At 47.4% G+C, this 20,000-nt stretch overlaps 1 long non-coding RNA gene across 1 annotated transcript in view; it reads left to right on the top strand.

Annotated features, from left to right (window-relative positions):
* Positions 1 to 19,357, top strand: part of LOC142944097 (uncharacterized) — a 23,150-nt gene extending 3,793 nt beyond the window's left edge. Inside the window, exon 2 of the long non-coding RNA XR_012952395.1 lies at positions 18,800 to 19,357. This is a non-coding gene — a long non-coding RNA (uncharacterized LOC142944097). The remainder of the gene's footprint in view (positions 1 to 18,799) is intronic.
* Positions 19,358 to 20,000: the final 643 nt, after the last annotated feature.

The following is a 20,000-nucleotide window of genomic DNA, read 5'->3' as shown; positions in this document are numbered from 1 at the left end:
AATTGGATTCAAGTCATTAGCATGCTGCTAACGGAAGTTAGCTTTCCCAAGGGTCTACAGAGATCTTGCTTTGGATCCTGCATCTCGTTATCACAGGGGACAGATATGTGCAAAAATCAGGCAGTTTCAACCTTTCACTACGATTTGATGGCCCGTTTGTCACTTGCCAAAACAGGCCGGAAAATAAGGCAATATGCCTCTATTTTGACCTTTGGGGCTGTGTTTGGGGACCTTAACTTGCAGCTACGACCTCAAAATTTGGAGGAATTCATATTCACTAGCCCCTCTTTAAAGGGGAAAAGGATTCAAATCTCTACTGTGAATTAAAGTGTAAAATTTGAGAGAAAAGACTGGTGAAGGCCATTTCGGAACATAAGTGACATTTGGTTCGAATCTCTTCATTTTGGTCAATTTTCAAACACTTGTAAATTGCTTTCTTTTATGAACTTGACATATGATGGACAAAAGAGGACCCTCTTCAAGCCTCAACTGGATTCAAGTCATTAGCATGCTGCTAACAGGAGATCATTTTCCAGAGGGTCTGCGGACTTGCTGCTCCATGTGCTCATTCAAGTCATCAAGGCGAGTGTTCCGTTCAATTCTAACCCAGTTCCATCCCTTTTCTGAGAAGTTATGATGTTTTGAAGGAGGGCCATTTGGTCAATTTCGTGAATAAATTGTAGTCGGAATGGCCCTTGGAATCGCCAAAACGTCTATTTTGAGCCGAGAGAGTTTTTTTCCGGTCCTATAAAAGCACGAATAACAGACATTTTTGGTATAACATTGACAATTGTTGGAGACCAGACGGCACTCTTCTAGGATCAAGTGATTTGATCCCACCAGCATGCTGCTGACAGAAGATAGCTTTCCAGAGGGTCTGCAGGTTTCTATTCACCATTTTCCTATTCACGTCATCAAGCGGAATGTTGCCAAGCAATTTCCCGTCAAATTCGACCATGTTGTGAGAAGTTATGACTATTTGAAGGATGGGCCATTTGGGCATCACTTTCCATTCATTTTATCCTAGCAAAATGCCCCATTCAAATGTAGGCCATTTGCCCCTCCTCCCGCGCAGGCATGCTAAGTGCTAGGGAGTACCATCCAACTTGAATGTGCCTCATTGGGGCCTGTCTACAACATATTAAAAAAGCAGGGCTCCCACATGTTCAGAAGTGAAATTTGGTCTGATCTCACCAAGAGTATGACAGGGTGTACGCCTTAGGGACGTGTACACCATGCTGAGGTCTGAGTTTGGTACAGGCAAAAATCGTTTCTAGATAATCTAGAGGGATTTTGTTCAGGTGATCTTATTGTAGGCCTAGTCCACAATGTGTGGCCCGAATTTGGGGGTCCTGGGACCCATATTTGAGAGATTATGGCCATTCTTGCATATGCCAAAAAATCCACTAATATAAGGGAATAAGGCCCCAATTAAGCCCTTTGAGGCTGTTTTTGGGGACCTTAACTTGCAGCTAGGACGTCCAGATTATAGGTATGTAATGGTGACGAGCCCCTCTTTGAAGGAGAAAAGGATTCAAAACTCTACCCCGATTTAAAGTGTAAAAAGTTGGAGAAAAGACTGGTGAAAACTGGCTTTCGGCCGCTTGGGAACATAAGTGCCATTTGGTTCGAATCCCTTCATTTTGGTCAATTTTCAAACACTTGTAAATGGCTTTCTTTAATGAACTTGACATATGATGGACAAAAGAGGACCCTCTTCAAGCCTCAACTGGATTCAAGTCATTAGCATGCTGCTAACGGAAGTTAGCTTTCCCAAGGGTCTACAGAGATCTTGCTTTGGATCCTGCATCATGGTATCACAGGGGACAGATTTATGCAAAAATCAGGCAGTTTCAACCTTTCACTACGATTTGATGGCCCGTTTCTCACTTGCCAAAACAGGCCGGAAAATAAGGCAATATGCCTCTATTTTGACCTTTGGGGCTGTGTTTGGGGACCTTAACTTGCAGCTACGACCTCAAAATTTGGGGGAATTCATATTCACTAGCCCCTCTTTAAAGGGGAAAAGGATTCAAATCTCTACTGTGAATTAAAGTGTAAAATTTGAGAGAAAAGACTGGTGAAGGCCATTTCGGAACATAAGTGCCATTTGGTTCGAACCTCTTCATTTTGGTCAATTTTCAAACACTTGTAAAAGGCTTTCTTTTATGAACTTGACATATGATGGACAAGAGATGACCCTCTTCAAGCCTCAATTGGATTCAAGTCATTAGCATGCTGCTAACGGAAGTTAGCTTTCCCAAGGGTCTACAGAGATCTTGCTTTGGATCCTGCATCATGGTATCACAGGGGACAGATTTATGCAAAAATCAGGCAGTTTCAACCTTTCACTACGATTTGATGGCCCGTTTCTCACTTGCCAAAACAGGCCGAAAAATAAGGCAATATGCCTCTATTTTGACCTTTGGGGCTGTGTTTGGGGACCTTAACTTGCAGCTACGACCTCAAAATTTGGGGGAATTCATATTCAATAGCCCCTCTTTAAAGTAGAAAAGGATTCAAATCTCTACTGTGAATTAAAGTGTAAAATTTGAGAGAAAAGACTGGAGAAGGCCATTTCGGAACATGAGTGCCATTTGGTTCAAAATGGCACAAAAATCTATAGTTCACTATGGGAAAACTTTTTGGAATTTTCCGTTGATTTTCATACCACTTGGACTTTGGGAAAAGGTCGAATTTCTGTAAAATTTTCAGCCTCCTAGCACATTGTTTTCTGGGCGTATTTCGGCCTAATAAGGTCAAATTTCCATAGTTTATAATGCAAAAAGTGTTTGGAATTTTCAATCGATTTTCATACCACTTGAACTTTGGAAAAAGTTCGAATTTCTGTAAAAATTTCAACCTCCTAGCACATTGTTTTCTGGGCGTATTTAGACCTAATGAGGTTAAATTTCCATAGTTTACAATGCAAAAAGTTTTTGGAATTTTCCATCGATTTTCATACCACTTGGACTTTGGTAAAAGTTCAAATTTCTGTAAAAATTTCAGCCTCCTAGCACATTGTTTTCTGGGCGTATTTAGACCTAATAAGGTCAAATTTCCATAGTTTGCAATGCAAAAAGTGTTTGGAATTTTCAGTTGATTTTCATACCACTTGGACTTTGGAAAAAGTTCAAATTTCTGTAAAAATTTCAGCCTCCTAGCACATTGTTTTCTGGGCGTATTTAGACCTAATAAGGTCAAATTTCCATAGTTTACAATGCAAAAAGTGTTTGGAATTTTCAATCGATTTTCATACCACTTGAACTTTGGAAAAAGTTCGAATTTCTGTAAAAATTTCAACCTCCTAGCACATTGTTTTCTGGGCGTATTTAGGCCCAATAAGGTCAAATTTCCATAGTTTACAATGCAAAAAGTGTTTGGAATTTTCAATCGATTTTCATACCACTTGAACTTTGGAAAAAGTTCAAATTTCTGTAAAAATTTCAGCCTCCTAGCACATTGTTTTCTGGGCGTATTTAGACCTAATAAGGTCAAATTTCCATAGTTTACAATGCAAAAAGTGTTTGGAATTTTCCATCGATTTTCATACCACTTGGACTTTGGGAAAAGTTCAAATTTCTGTAAAAATTTCAGCCTCCTAGCACATTGTTTTCTGGGCGTATTTAGACCTAATAAGGTCAAATTTCCATAGTTTACAATGCAAAAAGTGTTTGGAATTTTCAGTTGATTTTCATACCACTTGGACTTTGGAAAAAGTTCAAATTTCTGTAAAAATTTCAGCCTCCTAGCACATTGTTTTCTGGGCGTATTTAGGCCCAATAAGGTCAAATTTCCATAGTTTGCAATGCAAAAAGTTTTTGGAAATTTCCATCGATTTTCATACCACTTGGACTTTGGAAAAAGTTCAAATTTCTGTAAAAATTTCAGCCTCCTAGCACATTGTTTTCTGGGCGTATTTAGACCTAATAAGGTCAAATTTCCATAGTTTACAATGCAAAAAGTGTTTGGAATTTTCAGTTGATTTTCATACCACTTGGACTTTGGAAAAAGTTCAAATTTCTGTAAAAATTTCAGCCTCCTAGCACATTGTTTTCTGGGCGTATTTAGGCCCAATAAGGTCAAATTTCCATAGTTTGCAATGCAAAAAGTTTTTGGAAATTTCCATCGATTTTCATACCACTTGGACTTTGGAAAAAGTTCAAATTTCTGTAAAAATTTCAGCCTCCTAGCACATTGTTTTCTGGGCGTATTTAGACCTAATAAGGTCAAATTTCCATAGTTTACAATGCAAAAAGTGTTTGGAATTTTCAGTTGATTTTCATCCCACTTGAAATTTGGAAAAAGTTCGAATTTCTGTAAAAATTTCAACCTCCTAGCACATTGTTTTCTGGGCGTATTTAGACCTAATAAGGTCAAATTTCCATAGTTTGCAATGCAATGTATTTTTTCCCCTTAAAATTGAAAAAGGGCCATTTCAACTACATTTGATTGGGCACTCATGTAGGCCACAAATCCCAACCCGAATGGCATGAATTGTCCCTAAAGGCATTGGGGGAACCCGGGACAATTAGTGCCATTAGGGTTAGGATTTTTGGCTGGCACGAGAGCCCCATCAAATGTAGTTGGAATGGCCCTTTTTGGGCCAAATGGCAGTTTCAAATGGCCCTTTTTCAATTATAAGGGAACTTATAGCCCTTATAATTGAAAAAGGGCCATTTCAACTACATTTGATGGGGCACTCATGTAGGCCACAAATCCCAACCCGAATGGCATGAATTGTCCCTAAAGGCATTGGGGGGAACCCGGGACAATTAGTGCCATTTGGGTTGGGATTTTTGGCTGACACGAGAGCCCAGTCGAATGTAGTTGGAATGGCCCTTTTTGAGTTATAAGGGTATTTTTCCCCTTATAATTGAAAAAGGGCCATTTCAACTACATTTGATTGGGCTCTCATGTAGGCCACAAATCCCAGCCCGAATGGCATGAATTGTCCCTAAAGGCATTGGGGGGAACCCGGGACAATTAGTGCCATTTGGGTTAGGATTTTTGGCTGACACGAGAGCCCAGTCGAATGTAGTTGGAATGGCCCTTTTAGTTATAAGAGTCCAAAGGTCTGCTTCTGAGCCCAAAGTGTTGTGGAGAACTTCCAGGTCAAATGTCAGTTGATTTACAACTCAGAAAGTGTCATTCCGGCTACATTACAATGAAATTTTCATGTGTCCCAACCATACTGCCCAAATGGCACTTTTTGTCCCAAAACATTGTTTCCGTACAATTGAACGTTGGTCCAAGATATCTACGTTTGAGGGCTGTAAATTGAACGGTTGAGGAGTTACGGCACTTTAAAATGTCAACCCTGATCACGCCGCAAATGGCCATGAATTGGCCCTAATGTTCCCATTTGTCCCGGCAAATGTCCCTTTTCGTCCCAAATGTCCCGCCATATGGCACTTTTCGTCCCATATGTCCCCCCCAAATGGCACTTTTATGCCCATATGGCCCAGGCATTTTGGGACAAAAAGGGCCATTTCGGGGACAGCATTTTGTGGGGCACCCGAATGGCCCTTTTTGTCCCAAATGGCAGTTTCAAATGGCCCTTTTTGTCCCGAACGTCCCTCGGAGGCATTGGGGGGAACCCGGGACAATTAGTGCCATTTGGGTTGGGATTTTTGGCTGACACGAGAGCCCAGTCGAATGTAGTCGGAATGGCCCTTTTTGAGTTATAAGGGTATTTTTTCCCTTATAATTGAAAAAGGGCCATTTCAACTACATTTCATTGGGCTCTCATGTAGGCCACAAATCCCAACCCGAATGGCCCTTTTGTTCCCATTCCTCCCAAACAATATCTAGAGTAGGCTCTGGGCGAGGAGGCTGAAACTTATGAGGGGGCATACCTGGGAACAGCCAAACAGGTGTGCAAAGTTTCAAGCAAATCAGATGTGTTTGATCTATGAAGCCACAGACCCTGTGTACCAAGCCCCACACAACTTGCTGTGTGTGTTCCTATGAAGCCACAGACCCTGTGTACCAAGTTTGGTGGCTGTAGCCCATTTACATCCAATTGCACCATATATGATGAAGTGGCTGAAATGGCACATATTAACCCGAAAGGCATTGGGGGACACCCGGGACGATTAGTGCCATTTGGGTTGGGATTTTTGGCTGACACGAGAGCCCAGGCGAATGTAGTTGGAATGGCCCTTTTTGAGTATTTTTTCCCCTTATAATTGAAAAAGGGCCATTTCGACTACATTTGATGGGGCACTCATGTAGGCCACAAATCCCAACCCGAATGGCATAAATTGGCCCTAAAGGCATTGGGGGACACCCGGGACGATTAGTGCCATTTGGGTTGGGATTTTTGGCTGACACGAGAGCCCAGTCGAATGTAGTCGGAATGGCCCTTTTTGAGTTATAAGGGTATTTTTTCCCTTATAATTGAAAAAGGGCCATTTCGACTACATTTGATGGGGCACTCATGTAGGCCACAAATCCCAACCCGAATGGCCCTTTTGTTCCCATTCCTCCCAAACAATATCTAGAGTAGGCTCTGGGCTAGGAGGCTGAAACTTATCAGGGGGCATACCTGGAAACAGCCAAACAGGTGTGCAAAGTTTCAAGCAAATCGGATGAGTTTGATCTATGAAGCCACAGACCCTGTGTACCAAGCCCCACACAACTTGCTGTGTGTGTTCCTATGAAGCCACAGACCCTGTGTACCAAGTTTGGTGGCTGTAGCCCATTTACATCCAATTGCACCATATATGATGAAGTGGCTGAAATGGCACATATTAACCCGAAAGGCATTGGGGGACACCCGGGACGATTAGTGCCATTTGGGTTGGGATTTTTGGCTGACACGAGAGCCCAGGCGAATGTAGTTGGAATGGCCCTTTTTGAGTATTTTTTCCCCTTATAATTGAAAAAGGGCCATTTCGACTACATTTGATGGGGCACTCATGTAGGCCACAAATCCCAACCCGAATGGCATAAATTGGCCCTAAAGGCATTGGGGGACACCCGGGACGATTAGTGCCATTTGGGTTGGGATTTTTGGCTGACACGAGAGCCCAGTCGAATGTAGTCGGAATGGCCCTTTTTGAGTTATAAGGGTATTTTTTCCCTTATAATTGAAAAAGGGCCATTTCGACTACATTTGATGGGGCACTCATGTAGGCCACAAATCCCAACCCGAATGGCCCTTTTGTTCCCATTCCTCCCAAACAATATCTAGAGTAGGCTCTGGGCTAGGAGGCTGAAACTTATCAGGGGGCATACCTGGAAACAGCCAAACAGGTGTGCAAAGTTTCAAGCAAATCGGATGAGTTTGATCTATGAAGCCACAGACCCTGTGTACCAAGCCCCACAAAACTTGCTGTGTGTGTTCCTATGAAGCCACAGACCCTGTGTACCAAGTTTGGTGGCTGTAGCCCATTTACATCCAATTGCACCATATATGATGAAGTGGCTGAAATGGCACATATTAACCCAAAAGGCATTGGGGGACACCCGGGACGATTAGTGCCATTTGGGTTGGGATTTTTGGCTGACACGAGAGCCCAGTCGAATGTAGTTGGAATGGCCCTTTTTGAGTTATAAGGGTATTTTTTCCCCTTATAATTGAAAAAGGGCCATTTCAACTACATTTGATTGGGCTCTCATGTAGGCCACAAATCCCAACCCGAATGGCCCTTTTGTTCCCATTCCTCCCAAACAATATCTAGAGTAGGCTCTGGGCTAGGAGGCTGAAACTTATGAGGGGGCATACCTGGGAACAGCCAAACAGGTGTGCAAAGTTTCAAGCAAATCGGATGAGTTTGATCTATGAAGCCACAGACCCTGTGTACCAAGCCCCACACAACTTGCTGTGTGTGTTCCTATGAAGCCACAGACCCTGTGTACCAAGTTTGGTGGCTGTAGCCCATTTACATCCAATTGCACCATATATGATAAAGTGGCTGAAATGGCACTTATTAACCCGAAAGGCATTGGGGAAACCCGGGACGATTAGTGCCATTTGGGTTGGGATTTTTGGCTGACACGAGAGCCCAGTCGAATGTAGTTGGAATGGCCCTTTTTGAGTTATAAGGGTATTTTTCCCCTTATAATTGAAAAAGGGCCATTTCAACTACATTTGATTGGGCACTCATGTAGGCCACAAATCCCAACCCAAATGGCATATTTTGTCCCAAAACATTGTTTCCGTACAATTGAACGTTGGTCCAAGATATCTACGTTTGAGGGCTGGAAATTGAACGGTTGAGGAGTTACAGCACTTGAAAATGTCAACCCTGATCACGGCGCAAATGGCCATGAATTGGCCCTAATGTTCCCATTTGTCCCGGCAAATGGCCCTTTTCGTCCCAAATGTCCCGCCATATGGCACTTTTCGTCCCATATGTCCCCCCCAAATGGCACTTTTATGCCGATATGGCCCAGGGGTTTTGGGACAAAAAGGGCCATTTAAGGGACAGCATTTTGTGGGGCACTCGAATGGCCCTTTTTGGCCCAAATGGCAGTTTCAAATGGCATTGGGGAAACCCGGGACGATTAGTGCCATTTGGGTTGGGATTTTTGGCTGACACAAGAGCCCAGTCGAATGTAGTTGGAATGGCCCTTTTTGAGTATTTTTTCCCCTTATAATTGAAAAAGGGCCATTTCGACTACATTTGATGGGGCACTCATGTAGGCCACAAATCCCAACCCGAATGGCCCTTTTGTTCCCATTCCTCCCAAACAATATCTAGAGTAGGCTCTGGGCTAGGAGGCTGAAACTTATCAGGGGGCATACCTGGGAACAGCCAAACAGGTGTGCAAAGTTTCAAGCAAATCGGATGAGTTTGATTTTCACCTTGCCTGAGATGCCAAAAAGTCACAATTCGAGGTGCTAGCCCCACGAAACTTGCTGTGTGTGTTCCTAAGAAGCCACAGACCCTGGGTACCAAGTTTGGTGGCTGTAGCACATTTAGATCAAATTGCATCATATATGGTGAAGATGCCAAAATGGCACAATTTGAGGTGCTAGCCCCACGAAACTTGCTGTCTGTGTTCCTATGAAGCCACAGACCCTGTGTACCAAGTTTGGTGGCTGTAGCCCATTTACATCCAATTGCACCATATATGATAAAGTGGCTGAAATGGCACATATTAACCCAAAAGGCATTGGGGAAACCCGGGATGATTAGTGCCATTTGGGTTGGGATTTTTGGCTGACACGAGAGCCCAGTCGAATGTAGTTGGAATGGCCCTATTTGAGTTATAAGGGTATTTTTTCCCCTTATAATTGAAAAAGGGCCATTTCAACTACATTTGATTGGGCTTTCATGTAGGCCACAAATCCCAACCCGAATGGCATGAATTGTCCCTAAAGGCATTGGGGGGAACCCGGGACAATTAGTGCCATTTGGGTTGGAAAAAGGGCCATTTCGACTACATTTGATAGGGCACTCATGTAGGCCACAAATCCCAACCCGAATGGCATAAATTGGCCCTAAAGGCATTGGGGGACACCCGGGACGATTAGTGCCATTTGAGTTGGGATTTTTGGCTGACACGAGAGCCCAGTCGAATGTAGTCGGAATGGCCCTTTTTGAGTTATAAGGGTATTTTTTCCCTTATAATTGAAAAAGGGCCATTTCGACTACATTTGATGGGGCACTCATGTAGGCCACAAATCCCAACCCGAATGGCCCTTTTGTTCCCATTCCTCCCAAACAATATCTTGAGTAGGCTCTGGGCTAGGAGGCTGAAACTTATGAGGGGGCATACCTGGGAACAGCCAAACAGGTGTGCAAAGTTTCAAGCAAATCGGATGAGTTTGATTTTCACCTTGCCTGAGATGCCAAAAAGTCACAATTCGAGGTGCTAGCCCCACGAAACTTGCTGTGTGTGTTCCTAAGAAGCGACAGACCCTGGGTACCAAGTTTGGTGGCTGTAGCACATTTAGATCAAATTGGCGATTTCGTTTAAGGAAACAGAGTTTTGGCGCTCGTCTTTCGCTGGGATTTTGACAGAGTATGAAGATCGCCCGGCGCTTTTCAAAGACGCGCTGCTTCGGCTGTGGGTCTCCGTTTATTGTTCTGCCTAGATGTCTTGTTAGAGGACGTCAAGGTCTACAATTCGGCATGAGTATCCCCGCTGTGCGTTGTGTTTTCGCGTAGATATGGACCGCGCAATATGGCTCCTGTGACCTACTTTGACCACGTCGTGCCTCGGCTGTGAGTGTCCGATTCTGGATCCACCTATATGGATCTTTAGAGGTCGACGTGCTCTACAGTTCGGCGTAGTTCTCCCGCCTGTGCGTTGTGTATTCGCGGAGATATGGACCACGCAAAACGGCGATTTCGTTTAAGGAAACAGAGTTTTGGCGCTCGTCTTTCGCTGGGATTTTGACAGAGTATGAAGATCGCCCGGCGCTTTTCAAAGACGCGCTGCTTCGGCTGTGGGTCTCCGTTTATTGTTCTGCCTAGATGTCTTGTTAGAGGACGTCAAGGTCTACAATTCGGCATGAGTATCCCCGCTGTGCGTTGTGTTTTCGCGTAGATATGGACCGCGCAATATGGCTCCTGTGACCTACTTTGACCACGTCGTGCCTCGGCTGTGAGTGTCCGATTCTGGATCCACCTATATGGATCTTTAGAGGTCGACGTGCTCTACAGTTCGGCGTAGTTCTCCCGCCTGTGCGTTGTGTATTCGCGGAGATATGGACCACGCAAAACGGCGATTTCGTTTAAGGAAACAGAGTTTTGGCGCTCGTCTTTCGCTGGGATTTTGACAGAGTATGAAGATCGCCCGGCGCTTTTCAAAGACGCGCTGCCTCGGCTGTGGGTCTCCGTTTATTGATCTGCCTATATGTCTTGTTAGAGGACGTCAAGGTCTACAATTCGGCATGAGTATCCCCGCTGTGCGTTGTGTTTTCGCGGAGATATGGACCGCGCAATATGGCTCCTGTGACCTACTTTGACCACGTCGTGCCTCGGCTGTGAGTGTCCGATTCTGGATCCACCTCTATGGATCTTTAGAGGTCGACGTGCTCTACAGTTCGGCGTAGTTCTCCCGCCTGTGCGTTGTGTATTCGCGGAGATATGGACCACGCAAAACGGCGATTTCGTTTAAGGAAACAGAGTTTTGGCGCTCGTCTTTCGCTGGGATTTTGACAGAGTATGAAGATCGCCCGGCGCTTTTCAAAGACGCGCTGCCTCGGCTGTGGGTCTCCGTTTATTGATCTGCCTATATGTCTTGTTAGAGGACGTCAAGGTCTACAATTCGGCATGAGTATCCCCGCTGTGCGTTGTGTTTTCGCGGAGATATGGACCGCGCAATATGGCTCCTGTGACCTACTTTGACCACGTCGTGCCTCGGCTGTGAGTGTCCGATTCTGGATCCACCTATATGGATCTTTAGAGGTCGACGTGCTCTACAGTTCGGCGTAGTTCTCCCGCCTGTGCGTTGTGTATTCGCGGAGATATGGACCACGCAAAACGGCGATTTCGTTTAAGGAAACAGAGTTTTGGCGCTCGTCTTTCGCTGGGATTTTGACAGAGTATGAAGATCGCCCGGCGCTTTTCAAAGACGCGCTGCCTCGGCTGTGGGTCTCCGTTTATTGATCTGCCTATATGTCTTGTTAGAGGACGTCAAGGTCTACAATTCGGCATGAGTATCCCCGCTGTGCGTTGTGTTTTCGCGGAGATATGGACCGCGCAATATGGCTCCTGTGACCTACTTTGACCACGTCGTGTCTCGGCTGTGAGTGTCCGATTCTGGATCCACCTATATGGATCTTTAGAGGTCGACGTGCTCTACAGTTCGGCGTAGTTCTCCCGCCTGTGCGTTGTGTATTCGCGGAGATATGGACCACGCAAAACGGCGATTTCGTTTAAGGAAACAGAGTTTTGGCGCTCGTCTTTCGCTGGGATTTTGACAGAGTATGAAGATCGCCCGGCGCTTTTCAAAGACGCGCTGCCTCGGCTGTGGGTCTCCGTTTATTGATCTGCCTATATGTCTTGTTAGAGGACGTCAAGGTCTACAATTCGACATGAGTATCCCCGCTGTGCGTTGTGTTTTCGCGGAGATATGGACCGCGCAATATGGCTCCTGTGACCTATTTTGACCACGTCGTGCCTCGGCTGTGAGTGTCCGATTCTGGATCCACCTCGATGGGTCTTTAGAGGTCGACGTGCTCTACAGTACGGCGTAGTTCTCCCGCCTGTGCGTTGTGTATTCGCGGAGATATGGACCACGCAAAACGGCGATTTCGTTTAAGGAAACAGAGTTTTGGCGCTCGTCTTTCGCTGGGATTTTGACAGAGTATGAAGATCGCCCGGCGCTTTTCAAAGACGCGCTGCCTCGGCTGTGGGTCTCCGTTTATTGATCTGCCTATATGTCTTGTTAGAGGACGTCAAGGTCTACAATTCGACATGAGTATCCCCGCTGTGCGTTGTGTTTTCGCGGAGATATGGACCGCGCAATATGGCTCCTGTGACCTATTTTGACCACGTCGTGCCTCGGCTGTGAGTGTCCGATTCTGGATCCACCTCGATGGGTCTTTAGAGGTCGACGTGCTCTACAGTACGGCGTAGTTCTCCCGCCTGTGCGTTGTGTATTCGCGGAGATATGGACCACGCAAAACGGCGATTTCGTTTAAGGAAACAGAGTTTTGGCGCTCGTCTTTCGCTGGGATTTTGACAGAGTATGAAGATCGCCCGGCGCTTTTCAAAGACGCGCTGCCTCGGCTGTGGGTCTCCGTTTATTGATCTGCCTATATGTCTTGTTAGAGGACGTCAAGGTCTACAATTCGGCATGAGTATCCCCGCTGTGCGTTGTGTTTTCGCGGAGATATGGACCGCGCAATATGGCTCCTGTGACCTACTTTGACCACGTCGTGTCTCGGCTGTGAGTGTCCGATTCTGGATCCACCTATATGGATCTTTAGAGGTCGACGTGCTCTACAGTTCGGCGTAGTTCTCCCGCCTGTGCGTTGTGTATTCGCGGAGATATGGACCACGCAAAACGGCGATTTCGTTTAAGGAAACAGAGTTTTGGCGCTCGTCTTTCGCTGGGATTTTGACAGAGTATGAAGATCGCCCGGCGCTTTTCAAAGACGCGCTGCCTCGGCTGTGGGTCTCCGTTTATTGATCTGCCTATATGTCTTGTTAGAGGACGTCAAGGTCTACAATTCGACATGAGTATCCCCGCTGTGCGTTGTGTTTTCGCGGAGATATGGACCGCGCAATATGGCTCCTGTGACCTATTTTGACCACGTCGTGCCTCGGCTGTGAGTGTCCGATTCTGGATCCACCTCGATGGGTCTTTAGAGGTCGACGTGCTCTACAGTACGGCGTAGTTCTCCCGCCTGTGCGTTGTGTATTCGCGGAGATATGGACCACGCAAAACGGCGATTTCGTTTAAGGAAACAGAGTTTTGGCGCTCGTCTTTCGCTGGGATTTTGACAGAGTATGAAGATCGCCCGGCGCTTTTCAAAGACGCGCTGCCTCGGCTGTGGGTCTCCGTTTATTGATCTGCCTATATGTCTTGTTAGAGGACGTCAAGGTCTACAATTCGACATGAGTATCCCCGCTGTGCGTTGTGTTTTCGCGGAGATATGGACCGCGCAATATGGCTCCTGTGACCTACTTTGACCACGTCGTGCCTCGGCTGTGAGTGTCCGATTCTGGATCCACCTCGATGGGTCTTTAGAGGTCGACGTGCTCTACAGTACGGCGTAGGTCTCCCGCCTGTGCGTTGTGTATTCGCGGAGATATGGACCACGCAAAACGGCGATTTCGTTTAAGGAAACAGAGTTTTGGCGCTCGTCTTTCGCTGGGATTTTGACAGAGTATGAAGATCGCCCGGCGCTTTTCAAAGACGCGCTGCCTCGGCTGTGGGTCTCCGTTTATTGATCTGCCTATATGTCTTGTTAGAGGACGTCAAGGTCTACAATTCGACATGAGTATCCCCGCTGTGCGTTGTGTTTTCGCGGAGATATGGACCGCGCAATATGGCTCCTGTGACCTACTTTGACCACGTCGTGCCTCGGCTGTGAGTGTCCGATTCTGGATCCACCTCGATGGGTCTTTAGAGGTCGACGTGCTCTACAGTACGGCGTAGTTCTCCCGCCTGTGCGTTGTGTATTCGCGGAGATATGGACCACGCAAAACGGCGATTTCGTTTAAGGAAACAGAGTTTTGGCGCTCGTCTTTCGCTGGGATTTTGACAGAGTATGAAGATCGCCCGGCGCTTTTCAAAGACGCGCTGCCTCGGCTGTGGGTCTCCGTTTATTGATCTGCCTATATGTCTTGTTAGAGGACGTCAAGGTCTACAATTCGACATGAGTATCCCCGCTGTGCGTTGTGTTTTCGCGGAGATATGGACCGCGCAATATGGCTCCTGTGACCTACTTTGACCACGTCGTGCCTCGGCTGTGAGTGTCCGATTCTGGATCCACCTCGATGGGTCTTTAGAGGTCGACGTGCTCTACAGTACGGCGTAGTTCTCCCGCCTGTGCGTTGTGTATTCGCGGAGATATGGACCACGCAAAACGGCGATTTCGTTTAAGGAAACAGAGTTTTGGCGCTCGTCTTTCGCTGGGATTTCGACAGAGTATGAAGATCGCCCGGCGCTTTTCAAAGACGCGCTGCCTCGGCTGTGGGTCTCCGTTTATTGATCTGCCTATATGTCTTGTTAGAGGACGTCAAGGTCTACAATTCGACATGAGTATCCCCGCTGTGCGTTGTGTTTTCGCGGAGATATGGAACGCGCAATATGGCTCCTGTGACCTACTTTGACCACGTCGTGCCTCGGCTGTGAGTGTCCGATTCTGGATCCACCTATATGGATCTTTAGAGGTCGACGTGCTCTACAGTTCGGCGTAGGTGTCCCGCCTGTGCGTTGTGTATTCGCGGAGATATGGACCACGCAAAACAGAGTTTTGGCGCTCGTCTTTCGCTGGGATTTTGACAGAGTATGAAGATCGCCCGGCGCTTTTCAAATACGCGCTGCCTCGGCTGTGGGTGTCCGATTCTGGTTGTGCCTAGATGGGTGGTTAGAGGACTTCAAGGTCGACAATTCGGCATGAGTGTCCCGGCTGTGCTTTGTGTTTTCGCGGAGATATGGACCGCGCAATATGGCTCCTGTGACCTACTTTGACCACGTCGTGCATCGGCTGTGAGTGTCCGATTCTGGATCCAGCTACATGGGTCTTTAGAGGTCGATGTGCTCTACAATTCGGCGTAGGTGTCCCACCTGTGCGTTGTGTATTTGTGGAGATATGGACCACGCAAGACAGCAATTTCATTTAAGGAAGATGCCAAAATGGCACAATTTGAGGTGCTAGCACAACAAAACTTGCTGTGTGTGTTCCTAAGAAGCCACAGACCCTGTGTACCAAGTTTGGTGGCTGTAGCCCATTTAGATCCAATTGCACCATATATGATAAAGTGGCTGAAATGGCACATATTAACCCGAAAGGCATTGGGGAAACCCGGGACGATTAGTGCCATTGGGGTTGGAAAAAGGGCCATTCCAACTACATTTGATGGGGCACTCATGTAGGCCACAAATCCCAACCCGAATGGCATGAATTGTCCCTAAAGGCATTGGGGGGAACCCGGGACAATTAGTGCCATTTGGGTTGGAAAAAGGGCCATTTCAACTACATTTGATGGGGCACTCATGTAGGCCACAAATCCCAACCCGAATGGCATGAATTGTCCCTAATGGCATTGGGGGACACCCGGGATGATTAGTGCCATTTGGGTTAGGATTTTTGGCTGACACGAGAGCCCAGTCGAATGTAGTTGGAATGGCCCTTTTTGAGTATTTTTTCCCCTTATAATTGAAAAAGGGCCATTTCAACTACATTTGATTGGGCTCTCATGTAGGCCACAAATCCCAACCCGAATGGCATGAATTGTCCCTAAAGGCATTGGGGGGAACCCGGGACAATTAGTGCCATTTGGGTTGGAAAAAGGGCCATATCAACTACATTTGATGGGGCACTCATGTAGGCCACAAATCCCAACCCGAATGGCATGAATTGTCCCTAATGGCATTGGGGGACACCCGGGACGATTAGTGCCATTTGGGTTAGGATTTTTGGCTGACACGAGAGCCCAGTCGAATGTAGTTGGAATGGCCCTTTTTGAGTATTTTTTCCCCTTATAATTGAAAAAGGGCCATTTCAACTACATTTGATTGGACTCTCATGTAGGCCACAAATCCCAACCCGAATGGCATGAATTGTCCCTAATGGCATTGGGGGACACCCGGGACGATTAGTGCCATTTGGGTTAGGATTTTTGGCTGACACGAGAGCCCAGTCGAATGTAGTTGGAATGGCCCTTTTTGAGTATTTTTTCCCCTTATAATTGAAAAAGGGCCATTTCAACTACATTTGATTGGACTCTCATGTAGGCCACAAATCCCAACCCGAATGGCATGAATTGTCCCTAAAGGCATTGGGGGGAACACGGGACAATTAGTGCCATTTGGGTTGGAAAAAGGGCCATTTCAACTACATTTGATGGGGCACTCATGTAGGCCACAAATCCCAACCCGAATGGCATGAATTGTCCCTAATGGCATTGGGGGACACCCGGGATGATTAGTGCCATTTGGGTTAGGATTTTTGGCTGACACGAGAGCCCAGTCGAATGTAGTTGGAATGGCCCTTTTTGAGTATTTTTTCCCCTTATAATTGAAAAAGGGCCATTTCAACTACATTTGATTGGGCTCTCATGTAGGCCACAAATCCCAACCCGAATGGCATGAATTGTCCCTAAAGGCATTGGGGGGAACCCGGGACAATTAGTGCCATTTGGGTTGGAAAAAGGGCCATATCAACTACATTTGATGGGGCACTCATGTAGGCCACAAATCCCAACCCGAATGGCATGAATTGTCCCTAATGGCATTGGGGGACACCCGGGACGATTAGTGCCATTTGGGTTAGGATTTTTGGCTGACACGAGAGCCCAGTCGAATGTAGTTGGAATGGCCCTTTTTGAGTATTTTTTCCCCTTATAATTGAAAAAGGGCCATTTCAACTACATTTGATTGGACTCTCATGTAGGCCACAAATCCCAACCCGAATGGCATGAATTGTCCCTAATGGCATTGGGGGACACCCGGGACGATTAGTGCCATTTGGGTTAGGATTTTTGGCTGACACGAGAGCCCAGTCGAATGTAGTTGGAATGGCCCTTTTTGAGTATTTTTTCCCCTTATAATTGAAAAAGGGCCATTTCAACTACATTTGATTGGACTCTCATGTAGGCCACAAATCCCAACCCGAATGGCATGAATTGTCCCTAAAGGCATTGGGGGGAACCCGGGACAATTAGTGCCATTTGGGTTGGAAAAAGGGCCATTTCAACTACATTTGATGGGGCACTCATGTAGGCCACAAATCCCAACCCGAATGGCATGAATTGTCCCTAATGGCATTGGGGGACACCCGGGACGATTAGTGCCATTTGGGTTAGGATTTTTGGCTGACACGAGAGCCCAGTCGAATGTAGTTGGAATGGCCCTTTTTGAGTATTTTTTCCCCTTATAATTGAAAAAGGGCCATTTCAACTACATTTGATTGGGCTCTCATGTAGGCCACAAATCCCAACCCGAATGGCATGAATTGTCCCTAAAGGCATTGGGGGGAACCCGGGACAATTAGTGCCATTTGGGTTGGAAAAAGGGCCATTTCAACTACATTTGATGGGGCACTCTTGTAGGCCACAAATCCCAACCCGAATGGCCCTTTTGTTCCCATTCCTCCCAAACAATATCTAGAGTAGGCTCTGGGCTAGGAGGCTGAAACTTATGAGGGGGCATACCTGGGAACAGCCAAACAGGTGTGCAAAGTTTCAAGCAAATCGGATGAGTTTGATCTATGAAGCCACAGACCCTGTCTACCAAGCCCCACAAAACTTGCTGTGTGTGTTCCTATGAAGCCACAGACCCTGTGTACCAAGTTTGGTGGCTGTAGCCCATTTACATCCAATTGCACCATAAATGATGAAGTGGCTGAAATGGCACATATTAACCCGAAAGGCATTGGGGAAACCCGGGATGATTAGTGCCATTTGGGTTAGGATTTTTGGCTGGCACGAGAGCCCCTTAAAATGTAGTTGAAATGGCCTACATTACAATGAAATTTTCATGTGTCCCAACCATACTGCCCAAATGGCACTTTTTGTCCCAAAACATTGTTTCCGTACAATTTAACGCTGGTCCAAGATATCTACGTTTGAGGGCTGTAAATTGAACGGTTGAGGAGTTACGGCACTTTAAAATGTCAACCCTGATCACGCCGCAAATGGCCATGAATTGGCCCTAATGTTCCCATTTGTCCCGGCAAATGTCCCTTTTCGTCCCAAATGTCCCGCCATATGTCACTTTTCGTCCCATATGTCCCCCCCAAATGGCACTTTTATGCCCATATGGCCCAGGCATTTTGGGACAAAAAGGGCCATTTAAGGGACAGCATTTTGGGGAGCTCTCGAATGGCCCTTTTTGTCCCAAATGGCAGTTTCAAATGGCCCTTTTTGTCCCGAATGTCCCTCGAATTTTGCCCCCTGGTGGACGCAAGCGGAAAAGGGCCAATTGGGACAAACCTTCCGAAACTTTGGAAAATCATTCCTCGGCGAGCGACGGTCCTAACGGAGCGCCGTTTTCCCACCCGGGACGTGGGCGAATATGTTATATTCCCTAGGGGTGTCGCTATTTTTAAGGGCGCTCCTTACGCCCGGAAGGTTTAGCCGAAAACCGACCGATATGGCCCAGAGCCGTAATGCAAATGTAGTCGAAAATTTCGGGAGGGTGTTAGGGCCGGTAAGGGAAGTCGGCAAATCAGATCCGTAACTTCGGGATAAGGATTGGCTCTAAGGGCTGGGTCGGTCGGGCTGGGGTGCGAAGCGGGGCTGGGCTCGAGCCGCGGCTGGGGGAGCAGTCATCCCGCCGCCCGCCTCTCTCCGCCGCTGGAAGCGCGGTGCGCGGCCCGTCTCTCGGGGCCCTCGTCCGCGGCGCCTCACGGCGTCGTTGGGCGGAGGTTTTCGGGGGGCGGTGTCTGTCGCCGTGTGGAAGGCGGGTCGGTGGAGGGGATCGGGTTAGGCGGTCGGTGGCGGCGACTCTGGACGCGCGCCGGGCCCTTCTCGCGGATCTCCCCAGCTACGGTGTCCGTCGGGTCCCGTTCGCGCGGGCTCCTGGCGGGTCGCCTCGGCTGGCGCCTAGCAGCTGACTTAGAACTGGTGCGGACCAGGGGAATCCGACTGTTTAATTAAAACAAAGCATCGCGAAGGCCCATGGAGGGTGTTGACGCGATGTGATTTCTGCCCAGTGCTCTGAATGTCAAAGTGAAGAAATTCAATGAAGCGCGGGTAAACGGCGGGAGTAACTATGACTCTCTTAAATTTCTTTTGGGAAGGGAGCGTAGACGGAAAACGGAGTGGCAGCCTGGTGAGTTGCACCCGGAAAATGGATTGACAGTCGGGGGAGTTGCACCTCCAAGCGGTGGTCCGTGGTAACGTCTCGGGACGGCTAACGCGACTCGTAAGTTCCTCAAATAATCGGAGTTCGAGGTAAGCCTGGACTCCGCGTTTGAAATTCACAGGCTACTGTGCCTTTGTCTTTCTTAAGCAGATGGGCGTGAAAACATTGTCTCTGAAACTTCGGCTGAGCCTATTGGTCCAGGGCGGGCGTGAGCTGACGTGTTCGAGGTTACGACTGGGCGGGGTACGATGCACTCAACGGTGCATCTATAGGCCACGCGCAGGGTGGGTCTCGGGGCGTCGGTTAGCGTCCGGCCGGGGTACGGAGCAGGCGGGGTGGATAGTATCCTGGGTGAGCGTGGGTAGTGCGGGTCGGGGTTACGACTGGGCGGGGTACGATGCACTTAACGGTGCATCTATTGGCCACGCGCAGGGTGGGCTCCGGGGCGCATGGCATTGCGTTCGGTCAGGGTCGGTTGTCAGATATCTCTAAAAACCAAACGGTGTGGTCAAATGGTCCTGGGTCATGTCTTTACTACCGGTTACAACTGCGTG

Source organism: Anarhichas minor, unplaced genomic scaffold, assembly GCF_050575085.1.
Source record: "Anarhichas minor isolate MPS153535 unplaced genomic scaffold, ASM5057508v1 ptg000191l, whole genome shotgun sequence".
NCBI lineage: Eukaryota > Metazoa > Chordata > Actinopteri > Perciformes > Anarhichadidae > Anarhichas > Anarhichas minor.
The sequence above is the reverse complement of the archived record's forward strand: the minus strand, read 5'-3'. Positions and strand labels throughout refer to the sequence as shown.